Source organism: Paramormyrops kingsleyae, chromosome 2, assembly GCF_048594095.1.
Source record: "Paramormyrops kingsleyae isolate MSU_618 chromosome 2, PKINGS_0.4, whole genome shotgun sequence".
Classification (NCBI taxonomy): domain Eukaryota; kingdom Metazoa; phylum Chordata; class Actinopteri; order Osteoglossiformes; family Mormyridae; genus Paramormyrops; species Paramormyrops kingsleyae.
The window spans coordinates 16,584,397-16,600,949 of record NC_132798.1 but is presented as its reverse complement, the minus strand read 5'-3'; positions in this window follow the sequence as shown (position 1 = coordinate 16,600,949).

Sequence of the window (16,553 nt, the reverse complement as noted above, 5' to 3'; positions counted from 1 at the left end):
AAACCATCAATGTGCTGCAATTAAAACTCCTACATGAACCTGCATTTTCACAAAGGCATCACTATTAGCCAGATGCCCAGAAGCGCACGTTGGTACCTGTTCATAAAAAAAAAAACAAAGTGTGATTGATGTGAAACCGCAGCATTACTTACCCCACAAGTGGGAGATAAAGACAAAGATAATCTTACAAATGCATTTCATCTGTACAGCTGATATATAGAAGTAGCTTGTAGTGTAGCAAGACATGGGGCACCAGACAATGTAGGGCTTTTAGAAGGACATGGAGCTTCAAGGCCAAGGGCTGGACTCTGCTTTATAACTGCTGGAAACTGTGGAAACGCAGCAGATCAACTGTAAGACCTGCAAATGGTGTATGCACACAGCTGGCAGCCAAATCACGAAGGCACCCACGAGATCTCCAGGGAGAAGCCTTAGAAGAATTTGGGGTCCTCTGCGGATGGGGGGAATTTTAAAACGTGTGCAGAAACACTAATGAGGCGCCAGAAAACAGAATCGGGGGCACAGGTCTCTCAGCCTTCACTGAAGCCAGCTTCCCGTGGAAAGTTTTCCACAGTCCCATCCAGGTCTCGGTGGCAATAAAGCTCACGGTTTGTTCAAGTTAAAGGAGACTCCTTATTAGATTTATATATATATATTTACAAAGGGAACCAAAACTCACTCAGGGTTCATGCAATCCAGTGAAGAACGCTGGTCCAAAACACACTCAGTCCACAGGAACTTTCTTGAAAATGCACCGAGGGAGTTTTGGAAATTTGCGGTTCATATGACAGATATAATAACTGAAATGGAATTTTGTAACTGTGCCTCCTGCAACAAAAAACAGGGAAAGATGAAAGCTCATTTTTTGGAATGTCCCTAGCATAATGGCTCAGTTTGTGATAAACAGCTAGAATACTTACAAACACTGCATGTATACTTCCAATACACACTTTATAACTGTAATTCATCATTAATAGTACTTGTGGTGTGTTTGAAAAAATCTAAAGTGTGTCAAATTAGGATAACATGTTTATTTAATCCTTTTATACGTGTGTGCAAATATGTTTTGGAGGGGGTGGGCTTATCTGCGTCACTCAGCTTTGTGATGAGAAAACAAGGGGGAGCTTTTCTCATTACAGAATCCAGCTGGCACTGGTGAGGATAGTCATGTGACACTGTTACGGGCATGTTTGCTGGGCTGGGGTGGGGGGGGATAGCTACTCCCCCCCAGCTCTGTCTGTTTGGATCTCTCACACTGAATGTGCCGTTCCCTGAAGTTCAATGGCTGTCATCAACGTGGCCAACACAGAACGTACTCTGTGTACTAAGCATCAGTTGCATAAAATGCGACAGCAAATGCAAGAATAGTGTGCATGTGGTGACACAGGTGTGTGAGGGTGGGGGAGCATTGTTCTTCTGAGCAGGAAGATTTGGAGACTATCCTCATTGGGCAGCATGGAAAGAGCCCCACTCCTTTGTAATCACTGAAGATGTCCTGCCTTATAGTATTCTGACAGCCCCCCCCCCCCCCCAACTATTGACACCATTCAAAGCAGACCCAGGATCTGTGTGTGATGTGAGGCACCACAGCACTGACTGTGTATAAAACGGGAAAACAAACAAACAAAAAAAGCCTTCCTCGTGTTGTGGTGGACAGACCATGATGGACAGACCACGATGGACAGACCATGATGGACAGACCATGATGGACAGACCACGATGGACAGACCATGATGGTCAGCTCATGGTGGACAGACCATGATGGACAGACCATGGGGGACAGACCATGATGGACAGCTCATGGTGGACAGACCATGATGGACAGACCATGATAGACAGTTCATGATGGACAGCTCATGATCAAAAGATCCTGGTTTGCCTTTACTGTTGTACCCTTGAGCGAGAAACTAGCCCTGAATTCCGCTTACACAAGCAGCTAAAAACTGTACAGCATTTTTGATCGCCTCAGCCAAAAAACTGAAAAGTAAAAACAAAAGAGACTCATCACCATCTCCTCGGGCAAAAACTGGGTTCCACACCCCTGGTGCCCCAGCAAGCTTTTGCACTTCCCTAACAACTCTCTGTGCATCAACAGGTTGCAGTGTTAAATCCCCAAGAAGACACAGCAGCCCCCCGCAACACATTTTAACAATATAAATACTGCAATAACTTGGGAAGGATGGGGAAATGAATGCCTCTGGGGTAAATAAGTGTCAGGCATGCCTAGGAATATTAAACGCATTTGGGGAAAACATTCTCATTTTATCATCAACGGCACAAAATGCTGACTAACTTAGATATGATTCAGCAGTGGCCCTCTGACTGTTGGTCTTGAGCTGGTACGACCCAGAAGCAGAGAAAAGTGAGAAATGTTCGGCCTTTCTGCTCCCATTCGCCCAGACAAAGGAAGACCACTACAAAATAAACATTTTTTTAAAGAGTTTTTTTTTCACTCGCGGTGATAAATCCGAAATGATGTGAGTTAAATGGAAAAAATAAAAAGACACTGAATAATAAGGAAAGTTTTCCTATGGGAACATGCGTCCTGGCCTGAGTCCAAGGACACTTGGTGATAAATGCTTCAGGGAAATCGGACCCACTGCTCACAGTGAACCGCAGAATCGGCCCATGCTGTCTGCCCACCAGTGCATCCACTGAGCGGCTGCGCTCTCAGGCTGAACCGAAAGCCTTACACGTTCCTCTAATGCCTTAAGACACCTCTGTTAATTTTACTACTAATTGTTTGCACTGTCACTGCTTTCAGGGACAGGTTGTTTTACTTGAGGTAATAATTCTGAATGAATTATGGATTCTTACTTCAATTCACACTGAAAACTTACCCTTTCCTTTTTTGGTCCTTAAATCATTTGGGCATAATTTCTTTAAAGCAAATAGTACAGTACACTAATAGTGTACATCTACTACTACTATTATTATTATTGTTATTATTATTATTATTATTATCTATGGACCAGAACACTGTAAGACCCTGATAACCATCACAGACCCTGGGAGCCATAAGAGTTTGTTTAGGAAGGACGTGGTTTATATGTGTCCATAATTCCCAGTCTAAGTTGGACTTCTCCACAATACTACACAGACAGGCAAGCAAGTAAATGTATACTATCATAATTAATAATGTTTTCATTACAGGAAATGAAAAAAAAAATCAGTCTTAGTTCTTGATTTGAGTCAATGCTCCAACTGAAATGTGCTGCCGGGAAACTGCTCATAAATGATGAGGTACAATGGAACGATTTCCCCGTCTCCCCGCTGCTCACGTCTAGCCTGATGTTTAAGTTTGGGCTGCTGATAATCTACTTAATTCTGGCTGCCCAGCTCAGCACCTCCCACCCCCATCTGTTTCTCCGGCCCCTCCCCCACCCCAGAGCCTGCCACCCTACTCCAGCAAAGCTCATGGTGAGTTTTCACCCGCGGGAGGCAAACTGTCCCCAGACAGCCTAAGTCGCACTACCTTAAAACCGTACCGCATTTTTCATGAATCAACAGCAAAAAAAGAAAAACCTAGATTCTCCTCGAGGGAAAGAGGGAAAGGACTTCTGAGGTTCTCCTGCGACATTTTATGTAAATACTAACATTATTTAAAAGCCGCAGCAGTCCAAACCCATAAACTGTTATGCTGACATTCAGGAAAGACAAGGACGCCTTTATGAAATTAACATATTAACATATTCTCTGGAACAGACCCATGTGCTAAGAAACAGCGTGTCACCGCCGAGCCCTGAGTCAATGACCTCCAGTAACCCCCTCCAAGGTGAGGCCACATGCCAGGAGCCAATCAGACGGCTCCCAGATCATGCAGTTTCCCTAGGCCAATCAACAATATGGGTTTTTTTTCCCTCCGAGTCCTTTGAAACGCTGAGTAATTTAACACCCATGGGAGGAGAGATTTCCCCCCTTCCTGTTAACGTACATGTACTGTACTAGTCATACCCTGAAAATGCTGCTCTGTATAAGTTACACAATATTTGTGAATAAAATACATATGCCTGAGTACAAGAATAATGTGCATTATTTCGGCGCTTAATGTGTCTTCTGTGTCACTTTCAAGAAAAGCGTATGCTGAGTAAATTAATGGATACGTGGACATATATTTTTTTAAAACGTTTATGTTCTATGAAAAAATAATTTCTCATACAATATATGAATGTCTTTCGGATTAAAAAATAACTATACAAAACAATTTTTAAAACTTACCCCTAACTAATTCAAACAATACGAACAGTAAGAATATTTTCAGTTTTTTAAATGCGTTATTTAAATGCAGCTTGACTATCCAGATCACACCACTGCAACCTGAGGCTCTGAGCTATTGGCTCAGTTGTCAGTTGTGGCCCTTGTGCTATCAGCTGAGGACCAGGGTGTGTGCTGAGAGACCCAGGTGAACGTGGAGGATGCATAGGGGGCAGCGTGTGGCTCAGGGGGCTGAGCCTGTGATCAGAAGGTCCTTTAGCCAGGCCCTTAACCCCCCAGCTCCCTGGGCACTGCAGTGGATGGCAGCCCTTTGCGGCCAAGCTCGCTCACACAACGAGCAGAATGGAGGAAGTGAAGAGAAAATTTCTCCATGGGGATCAATAGAAAGTATCAATTATTAAATTAGCCCTTCGTGACAGCCTTCCTGCACAGCAAGGCAGGGAATGAACACAACAAATAAAACAACTCTAACATGTTTAGATGAAGGAAATGTAACATTAAACAAATGTTTGGGTGTATTTAAACACATCTGGATCTTTATAAATACTGAGTGATACACATACAACAATGACAACAACAACAGTAATAATAATATGTGTTCAGTTAAACCGACTGAGCTGACAAAGTGACAGAGATGAGGTATTGCCCAAACCTTTGGAAAGGTGAAGCAGGAAATTATTTCTCACAATGCAGAACTTGCTCTTTTTTGGCACGTTACTATTTATCTAGAAACCAGTATCGCCTCACCTACTGAGAAATGGGCTCACTATCTCTTGGGTAACAGTCAGCCAACCGAAACATTACCGCTGAAACTATTTCTGCTTTCCAGAGAAGAAAAATACAAAGGAACTTTTTTCCCTTGTGGTTTGAGCTCTGGCAGATGTAGATTATTCTGACTTTACCATAATAAAGACGGTTTTGTTACATAGTGGAGTTGTAACACAATCCACATTTATGATGTATTATTTTAGGAACGCTTTCTGCAAAATGTCTTTACGTGCTAAGAAAAATGAGTCTGAAAAGGTAAATTCAAATGATTTTACTAATTATCTATAAAAACTATTTAGAATGATTCTAGGTAATTTCAGATTAAAACAGATACTGGCCTAATCCATAATTTATTGCCAATTCTTATGGAATTCATTAGTCAGTTTTGGGTCTGTCACTGGCAGACATCTTTCGATCAGTTAGATTTTTTTGTTAATCATTATGAGAATTCAATGCTTATATGAGTCCCATCCTCCAGCACGTGAAAATAAGTCTCCCTCTAGATCTCCTCAATGACATTAAAGTTGGCCAACGACCAAACCATCGACCAGATCACCAGTGGGGACGAGGCTGCCTACAAAGATGAGGTCAACTTCCTGACATGATGATGCTTGGAGGAGATGCCTGCTGACCTCTGCTCGAATCAGTTCAGCATGCACACATCGGTCTACACTGAGCTATAGATGTTTCAGGTTCCTGCGTGCCAATGTCTCTGAAGTCCCATCCTGGTCAATACACATCTTTGCAGTGACAAAAAGAGCATAGCAGTGCCCGTTCTTTCTTTGCAGATTAAAGAAGTTCGGCATGTCATCTATCGTCCTGGGGGATTTCTGCAGGTTTACATCACTAGAGGGCTTCAGAGCTGTACGGTCCCTGATCGCAAACCCTTGCAGAGCGGTGAAGACGGCACAGATGGTTGGTTGTGATCTACCTGACAACCAGGACATCTATTCAGGTAGATGCATTACAAAGCCAGGTCTGTCTTCAAGGACCTTAGCCATTGTTTCATCGCCTGCATCTATTGCTGCGTGCTGTACTGCTGTGCTTTGGATAAATAACACAGGTCTACAAAAAAAAATCAGGTGCCAAGGTTTTTTGAATGGATTTAGGATATTTTGAGGGTGCTGGTTCTAGTTTTTGAGATAATGGACATCCATGAAAATAATTCATTCCCCCAATGCGACTTGTGTGTAATAACAAATGCAATAGCTTTTGGTCTGTCTTTTGACTCTTTAACAGTGTCGTAGGTAATGAAATGAATGATGAAGCGTTGAAGGAGAGTCTGAAAACAAAATTAGAGTTTAGTTCACATGTGCGTGTTCGCATGTTCATTTATTGCTGTTGTTATTGTGGTGGTAAATATTTATCCAAATCTGCCAAGTCCTTCCAAAGGAAGGGCATCATGGGAACACATGTGTGGTATTTAGCCAGAAATGGTTGAAATGCTCGTGATAAGGCCATGAAAAAATGTAGTTTGGCCAGAAGAAGGGGATCCATTCGGGCTTCACAAATGCTGTCAAAAGAAGACGTCCCTGGGTTTTTCACCTTTTTTGACTTCACCAGATTCACGTATTTCACAATAAATGGCCAGACTTCCAATGCTCATTCAACAGCTGGCAAATTTTAGAGCCAACGATGGCCACAGAAAGGTAGAGGGAATCTTGAGGATGATTGTTGTAGCTGTGAAGTCCTCTCTTCTGGCTGGTGCAGAGTGGAAAAGAAAATGTAGTGGAGGACTTTCTCCACCATCCACACTTCAAAACCAGTCTTGAATGAGTTGTGAAGGGTATGTAAGCCACAACTTCCAACAGTTACTAACTGTGTCCCAGCAAATTGCTCACCACAGTGTGAATGTCTTCATTGGACGGTACAAAGGTCGTCTTTTTCAACCAGCCACGTTTTTTTTTTTTGAAGCATTGACATTAATAACAATTAATAACTAATTAATATTGTATTAATTAATCAAATCATACATAACTTTTTCCTGTCATTGTTAGATATTTTTAATTTCTTTTTTTATGATGTTAGACTGTTTACTTACTAGTTGTAATATACTAATGTAAAAATATTCTTGCAATTCTGAATGCTTTTCAAATGTGTTGCGTTAATTAATTAATTAATTAATTAATTAACTATTAAATATCTCAGAAACTAGAGCCAATCTGGCAAAACCAAAGTCTTATTCTTAATCAGCACCATAAACTTAATATAAAACCATTCAGACATCTTTGGCACCAAAATCAATGTATACCAGTGTAATCTTTGGTTTGATTTAATTTACTTTTTTTAGCAGACACATTTGTCCAAAATGAATTACAAGTAAGACAAATGGCACAAGCATTATAACACTAAAAACATAAAGCTGTTACAGAGTCAAATAGGCATAAGTGCAGCTAGGCTGAGCTTCTAATGAATGGCCAGTCACTAGTGCAGGAGTTCTGGATCAGGGAGATATGCGACACTTTTCAAATATAGCATGATTCTTGGTCTCTTGGCAACACTGAATTCTATCATTTTGGAAACCTAGCACTGTTATTGCTTTGATTTGCTTCTGACCCCCTTTGTATTGTATAGCTCTTGCTCCAGTTGGAGCTGCTGCTTGTACAGTAGCTGGTCATTCCGTGGAAGCTCAGCCTAGCTGCACTTGTACCTCATTTGGCTCATTAACAGCTTGGCGTTTGTGAAATATCTGCCTCGCTTTGGACGTCTGCTACATAAATAAATGTGCATGTGCAGCAAATTTGAAAAAAAAAACTGATGCAGCCATGTTAGGCAACGACAATCCTGAACTGATTTTATTCAGCCAGTTCACCTGTTCTCACAATCAAAACAAATGAGGCATGTAAATCTGTAATAATCCGTCAGAAGCTCTTTTGGATTTACCAGGACCCGGCTAATCTGCCAGGGAATTTCAATTCAGCAGTTTCAGGAGGGTCTGTCTTTTGCTGGTCTTACACCAAATGACTTTTCAAGTGACTCACTATCGCAGACAAATTTCCAATGTCAGAATGAAATCTAGAGTTGTGCCGCACTCTTTGATTGTTAGGCCTTGTCTTGATATTCTGATAAAATAAGTCGTGTTTAATATTAACATAGGTCTTTAGTCTTGGCTCTTGTAAGTAGTGATGTGAGCATTGTCATTGTCAAGTGCATTGATAGCATTAAACATACTATTCCAATTACTCATTTGTGAGAAAAGTGACATTCTGAGAATTCACCCTGGCAGGTTTGACAGGTGACAGAGCTCAGTTTCCTTCACCACATTCCATATGTGAAGCATGTGCCATTTGAATGAAACAGAACAAATACTTACATCGTTTGCAGTCTAAAAATTACTTCAATGTTCTTGAAAACCTCACCGCAATCAAAACAAATGAGGCATGTAAATCTGTAAGCCTGTCTGCCTGCTCCTTTAAAGAAACGATTAATTTGCCAAAACATTACAACTATGTTGTACATAAACAATCCTCGCCACAATTTTATGCAGAGGAATGTACTGAATTACAAAATCATTTCCACTACATAAACAATAAAAAAAAGATCATCTTCAATTCGTAGGACTTGGAAGGTTCAAGCACCTGGGCCGGCCAAACATAACGTTTATCTCTCTACAAAACATTCATTTAGCCGCAGATGTGTGCCAAGGGGATTTTCTTTGAGGAGTATGAAGAAGTTTCGAGCTGTTGTAAGGAGATTTCCATGTGACATCTACAATGGAGGGTGGGTGCATTTCCCTTTGGAATACCTTTCTATTCATGCTTACACTGTTCACACCTAGGCACTGTTGACCAAACCATAATGGTGGGAATTATTCACTCCAGTTTAGGTTAATTATCTCTCATACTGTTAGAGTACATTTGAACTTCTAATTAAGTAAAAAGTTACACATCAGCTCAGCATCCTGTGCTTGAGATCAAATGAACTGAGAAAAGATCAAACGGAGAAGCAGGCCATCAAAGAGTGGGAATACTAGGGGTGTGGAATACAGAGCTAAGGTTCCCAAATTATCCATCAGATGCTCTTTTGAACTTATACATATGGAATGTGGTGAAGGAAACTGAGCTCCGTCACCTGTCAAACCTGCCAGGGCGAATTCTCAGAATGTCACTTTTCTCACAAATGAGTAATTGGAATAGTATGTTTAATGCTAACAATGCACTTGACAATGACAATGCTCACATCACTACTTACAAGAGCCAAGACTAAAGACCTATGTTAATATTAAACACGACTTATTTTATCAGAATATCAAGACAAGACCTAACAATCAAAGATTACAGGAGTGCAGCACAACTCTACATTTCATTCTGACATTGGAAATTTGTCTGTGATACAGTCACTTGAAAAGTCATTTGGTGTAAGACCAGCAAAAGACAGACCCTCCTGAAACTGCTGAATTGAAATTCCCTGGCAGATTAGCCGGGTCCTGGTAAGTCCAAAAGAGCTTCTGACGGATTATTACAGATTTACATGCCTCATTTGTTTTGATTGTGAGAACAGGTGAACTGGCTGAATAATGTCAGAATGAAATCATGAGAGTTCCGCTAGAGTTGTGCCACACTCCCGTAATCTCCAACGGCAGGTATTTTCTTGATGTTCAGATAAAATCGACTATGTTTAATATTATCATAGGTCTTTAGTCTTGGCTCATGTAAGTAGTGATGTGGACATTGTCAGCAGCCAAACATGTGAGCTCTCTCCAGCCCCAAGCAGGAAGCAGCAAAGTGGGTGCAGGATCTTAGGTAGGGTAGAGGGACATGGAGGAGTCTTTGAGGAGGCTTCACAAACCATGGCTCTCTTGGACTGTGGAAAAGGAATAGAAAGTGGTGAAGGTGTGTAATTCAGCTTTATTGTAAAACAGTTCTTCTCTTACTGTAAATTCCTACCAAAAGCATAATGACTAACTAAACTCAAAAGGAAACTAGCTGCATTTTTGCAAATAGTGACCCTGCAAAATCCCCAGTCTTTGCAAAATCACAGTCTGTAACAAAAAGCTCTGTGACTAATGAGATGTTTTTAGATGTGAGAGAGTGTCATCCTTTAGCCTTTAAAAAGTCTTTTCAAGGTCTTTTCAAAAGTCTTCTAGTGCATGGTTAGCATTAAACATATTATTCCAATCACTCATTTATGAGAAAAGCGACATGCCGCCAAAGTTAATTCTGAGAATTCGCCCTGGCAGGTTTGACAGGTGAATGGGTTCCAAAATATACAAAACAATGCCAATTTCTAATCTTTTCTTTCTTGTTTAAGCAAATTAGTGCACATGAAAACTGTCATAATTCCCCGCATTGAAGACTGTAAATCCAGTTCATGCCAAGGGGCTTTCTCAAACATTCTTTTGTGATTTCCGAAATATTTTCCCATACTAGATATTTGCAGGGTTCAAACCACCAGGAAGCTCTGTGTGTGTCCGACACTAGAGCCTTCATTGTGCTTTTGTTACTGAACACTGCATAAATACGAACCATCAACTGAGCCACTCGAAAACGAGATTGTAACCGGATGGCCACAGGGACGGCGGATCCACGCTAGCAACAAAGAGCTGCGCTTGGAAGAGCTGATTTCCCACAGAAGCAGGCGAATAAAAGCACCCGGCACTTAAAGGCCAGGCTGGGAGGAGAGGCAGGGAGTGATGGCAGGGAGTGATGGCTGGGAGGAGAGGCAGGGAGCGATGGCAGGGACTGTCCTCCCCCTCACATGCTCCGCTCGCATCCTGGAACTCCTTTCTGGATCTAAGCACCCAGCATTGATCGGATGGCAGCCCTCATCATACAGAACCACACACATCACATAACAAATGTTGCTAATTCCAAGAAATCTGAAGATGTCTCACTGGCTACCAAAATCGAATTGCGTTCATTAATGTGAGACTCTGGTGACAAAGTGTTGTGTTTTCGTTTATGTACAAAGCATTCTGCTTTTTAAGCTTTGGGATGGATAGTGCTCTGTTCACCTACACTTTTTTTTTTACCATTCTTGGGTCAGCTGGTGATGTTGCAAGGCCAGGTTTCGATTCCAAAAGACATTTATGTTTCCCTGTGTAGCTTGGCATACTTCACCTCAGTGTGACATCCGGCCAGACGCAAGCTGGAGCTATCAGATCGATCTTAGCTTTAGATAATTGATTTCAGTTCTGAGTTAACCCTGATTTTCTCTCAGTTTGCCCAATTACAGTTCATACCACCTGGCTTTTTGTTATGTCTGCAGGGTGTAATGTCAACCACTGTGTCTATAGGCGCTGAGAAGTGCTTCCAGATTTTCTTCCACCCACCTCTTGCATTTGTAACTGGTATGAATCTTTGTTTCAGAACTCAAGGTTCTGGCGCAAGGCCTAAAATGAAAAAAAAGAAGCGGAAAAATCTCAGGCCACACAACTGTGGGGGGCGGGACTATGGCTGTTGACTCCGCCCCCCAAAGCAGTCACTGGGCCTTGCCTCTCACCCCACCAGGAGCGTGGCTGTGGTTTTAATGGAATCCACGTGCCTTGTGGCTGCCCTTTGCGGAGCCGATGATAAACACCCCCATACTTCTTTCCTGCCACACGTCACCTTTACAGCTCCGTTGTAGGTCCGACCCACCGCTGTGTGCAAATGTCACGTTACGGAAAGATTCAGCCAATGGTATGTGGAGTAGACTGCACATTGTGTATTAATGGTTCTCATTGTGTTTTATATCAGAAGAATCTACAGAGGAAACATTTGATAAATTTGTGGATTGTGTGGCTCAGTGAGCGAGCCTCCGTGCCGGTGAAGGGAAGGTCGCTGGCAATGGCACCGCCGTACAGTAGGGGCTTGGATCAAGGTCCCTAACCCCCCGAAAACGACGGATCCCTTGCTGTGACTCCAAGTCTTGCTCTCACTATAGGCATTTTCAGACCCTATTTAGCCCCCACCACAAAAAAAATAATAATTGTTTGAAAACCATTTACTGATTTGTCCCTTATTTTCATATACAGATCATATTGCTATGCTTGGAAAACTTTATTATGTGGTACCCCCTCCTGGCAAATTTACCTGGGGGGGGGGGGGGGGGGTTGGTGGAATCAGTACTTTGAATAGTAAGGGTCAAATCCTAGAATCGCCCTGGTTGACACCTGGTTATATGTTTGCCTTGAAGAACACCAAGATGAGATATGAGAAAATTAAAGAATTCCTCTATACTTGTATAGATCGATCCTTATTCTTCCGGTTTATTAGGCAAACCTGCTCGCTAATGCAGACAGCCTCGCCCTACAATCAGCAAATCATTATGCTCCAACTGAATACATCCACGCAGATGAGGTCAAAGGTTCACTTATGGTTCATCTACGCATTACATGGCCAAGACACATGATATAAGTGACTTGAAATGTAGTGTGATTGCTGGTGCCAGGCGTCCTGGTTCCAGTATTTAATAAAGAAGACCTAAGGTTTTATTATATTGTCTAGATCAGGGGTCTCAAACTGCAGTCCTGGGGGGCCGGAGCCCTGTGTAGCTTAGTTCTTTCCCCCTTCCACCACAAATGATTCAGCTCAAGAGCTGTGTGGTAATTAGCACAAGGAGTTGAATCAGGTGTGTTAAATGATGGTGAACCAAAAACTGTGTAGGGCTCCGGCCCCCCCAGGACTGGAGTTTGAGACCCCTGGTCTAGATGTTACAGAGAATAGTGCAATAATCAGACAAACATCTAGTCTGGAAGATTTCTGCATTAGAAAGCATTAAATGCGAGAGGTCAGAGGAGAACGGCCAGATAGCCAAAGCTACCAGGAGGCTACAAACGCAGGAATGTACTGAACGACTTTACAGGGGCCCTACCCAGGGGGCGCAGTAGGGGCATGGACACCCTGGCAGATTCAGGGGGCCCAGCACTTTACAGGGGCCCTACCCAGGGGCGCAGTAGGGGCATGGACACACTGGCAGAATCAGGGGGCCCAGCACTTTACACGGGCCCCTGAATATATTAAATTTCAAATGGGGGGGGTGGGGGGGGCACAGTCACGTTTTGTCAGGGGGCCCAGAATTTATACCTACACCCCTGGTCACACCTAATATCACTAATACAAAGATACACTGCCTTGCTTTACACGCCATTGTTCACCGCCACACTATTTCAGCTACATGAACTTAAGAGTCTTCCCCTCACCTGTGATGCAATCTCCACCATCCATCCATCCATGTTCTATAACCACTTATCCTAATCAGGGCTGTGGGGGGTCCGGAGCCTATCCCGGAGGCTGTCACAGCGGTGGGCCTGACAGCCCCTAACCAGCTTGCTGCAGGATCTACGTCTGACCAGGTGCATTCTGGGAAACCAGAGCAGGGTGATGTTTGTAATCCTTGCGGAGAATTAAACTTGGCCTTTTACCTTCCAGCTGCCTCGCTGGCTGTAACAGCGACCCTATTAGGAGGTCTTACACAAGAGGAGCTTTGTGTTTGCTGGGTAACTGGGTCACACGGCACTTACCAAAGATCTGAAGCTAATGGAGGCCGTGGCTTGGGCCGCGCCGGAGTAGTTATGCATCGTTTTACCTCCTTTTCCCAGCAACAGCCTTTGCCATTAATTCCTCAGGACAGCAGTGATATGAAATTTCTTATTGTTAAAACAGATTATATCCATGCCACCCAGTTCCCGTCCACTTATCCAATGCAGGGTTACAGTGAGCCTGCAGCTGGTCCTCAGGGATCCCAGACACTGCAGATTTTTGCTCCCTCCCAGCTCCCGGCTCACATGCAGCACGTATTGGGTGTTCAGCCTGATAATGTTTCTGAGTCTGTATCATTGTATAGGTCAGTGGTTCACAAACTGTGGGTACGAGACGATTTTCTGAATATTCCAAAATCAAGTTTATATATATTTCTTTGTCGCCAGCCACCCCGCTCTGCAAATTTTATCGTTAACAGGCAAGGTTAATTCATGGCAAGGTAAGTAGCGAAATTTATCCTTGGAGAATTGAAAAGTGGGATTTTAATAAGAGAGTGTGTAGGGTAGGTTTGGGCAGTAACACGGTAATAATGTCATTATATTTAATTGTCTCACTAAGCCCTAGTCCTAGTCAGTGGTGACACATGATAACTGACATGCAGATATGGAGAAACTGATTACGTTAAAACAAGTGACACAAAGTTTCGACAGTATGACGATGAAAATTAAACACCTCCCTAGTCAACTGTAGTCGGGCTATGGGGTGTGTGTGGAAGGAGTAGGATTTAGATGGGAGGGAGGGCGTGATGGTGCCCTCCGGGAAATATGTCATTGTCATTTTTTGTGATCTAATTTGCCATTTGTATTCAGGCTCATCTTAACTAGTCAATCATCATAGCAAATGTGCTTATTTCCAAAGTTCCGAATATAACTGCTTTTTGTTTGCTTGATAGTGTTCATTTTTCACAAGTTTGGCATCTGGAACGTAATACAAATTTTATGTACACTTGTGCCTGTGGGGCAGTTTTTTTGCCGGCTAACTGGAGCTAATCTAAGTAGCGGTAACATTTGATCTCAGAAGAAAATCACAATGGGGTCTGTATGACATTACATGGTGATTATTTAGTTATGCCATTGGCGTGTCTGTTACAATTCTTATTGTTATGTGATGGAAAATGTTGGTCGGAGTGCAAATGAGAAAGTAATAAATGTAATCTAAATATTAAGATATATAATGAATATAAATATTATAAATGACATTTTAAGACATGGATGTTAAGGCATACACAAAGAAATACGGTTAACTACCTAACTGGTGGGGAAAGATTGTGCAGGTTGGCATGTAAGTGGACTGAGCAACAAAGAAAGGGCTGAAACTTCAGAGTTACATGTGACGATTAGGACTTTCATTGGCATTTATAGGCCATCCGTCCAGTAATTCTACAAATTGTAGAGGTTTGTGTCAGGAGTTGGAATTAGATGGGGGAGCATCTTCTTGTGGTTATTATTATTATTATTGCTGTTGTTGTTGTTGTTGTTGTTGTTGTTGTTGTTGTTGCTGATGTCATTATTATTATTATGAGTGTAAGTATTGTAACATAATGTTGAATTTTAGGGTACAGTGGCATAGTGTGTGTGAACATTCGCACGCTGACCGGAGTCTTAAACTCCATCTTCAATGAGTCTCTGGCTCAGTCTGTGGTCCCCACCAGCTTTAAAAGATCCACAATTGTACCGGTACCTAAGACCAGTAAGCTCTCGTGCCTAAATGACTACCGGCCAGTTGCACTAATGTCAGTGGTCATAAAGGTTTTCGAGAGACTCATTTAAGACATAATGATATCCTCCATCCTGAGCTCTACGGACCCACTCCAGTTCGCCTACCGCCCCAACAGATCTACAGAGGAGCCATCTCTCACGTTCTGCACACCACCCTCAGCCACGTGCACAAGAAGCAAGGGAACTATGTGGGACTGTTGTTCATTGACTACAGTTCTGCCTTTAATACAATAGTCCCCCACAGACTGTACACCAAGCTGAGGGAGCTGGACTGAACAACCGCCTGTGTGTCTGGGTCTTAAACTTCCTCACAGGCAGAACACAGTTGGTGAGAATAGGTGGCTGTATCTCCAAAACCATCACACTCAACACAGGAGCTCCTCAAGGGTGCGTGCTCAGCCCTCTCCTCTACGCTCTCTATACTAGAGACTGTGTGGCCACACACAGCTCCAACTCCATCATCAAGTTCGCTGATGACACAGTAGTGCTGGGTCTCATCTCTAACGATGATGAGATAGCCTACAAGGAGGAGGTGGATAACCTGACATCGTGGTGCCAGGAGACCTGCCTCCAACTTAACGTCAGCAAGGCCAAGGAGCTGGTGGTGGAGTTCAGGAGGAGTAAGGAGCGCTCCTACTCCCCCCTCTTCATCAACAGCACTGTTGTGGAGAGAGTGAGCAGCTTCAAATATCTAGGCGTATGCATCACTGAGGACACATCCAAGTCCAGTCCAGCAAGGTGAGGCAGCGTCTTTACCACCTGAGACAGCTGAAGAAGCTTTGGGTTTCTTCAGAGATTCTTAGGACTTTTTACTCCGGCGCTGTGGAAAATGTCCTGACCCAGAACATCACATCCTGGTACGGAATCAGCCATATAAGGACATTAATGGACTACAGAGAGTGATTCGGGCAGCAGAGCGTGGCACCAGATCTTCTCTACTGTCTCTGCGGGACATTTATACCAGGAGATGCTGGAGCAGAGCAGCCAGGATCATCGGTGACTTGTCTCATCCCAGTAACTCTCTGTTTGAGCTGCTGAAATCAGGCAGGCGCTTTAGGAGCATTACGGCAAAAACAGAGAGACTCAGGAGGAGCTTCTATCCTCACGTCGTAAGACTCCTTAATCAGGACATGCCACCACTACACCCTTAATATACACAACCCATGTAAACCTTTCACAACTGTCACCAACCTGCTGTTTTTAACAATCTGTAACTACATTTGCATCCACCTTTGCTGCTATATTTATATATATTTATATTTATACTTATGTCACCTGCACTTTAAATATAAAGCTTTATCATCACATGCACATGTACAGTTTTTTCACCATAAATTTATTTTGTATTTATTAAACACGGCGACTACTTCACTTGTTAGTAATACTTTCA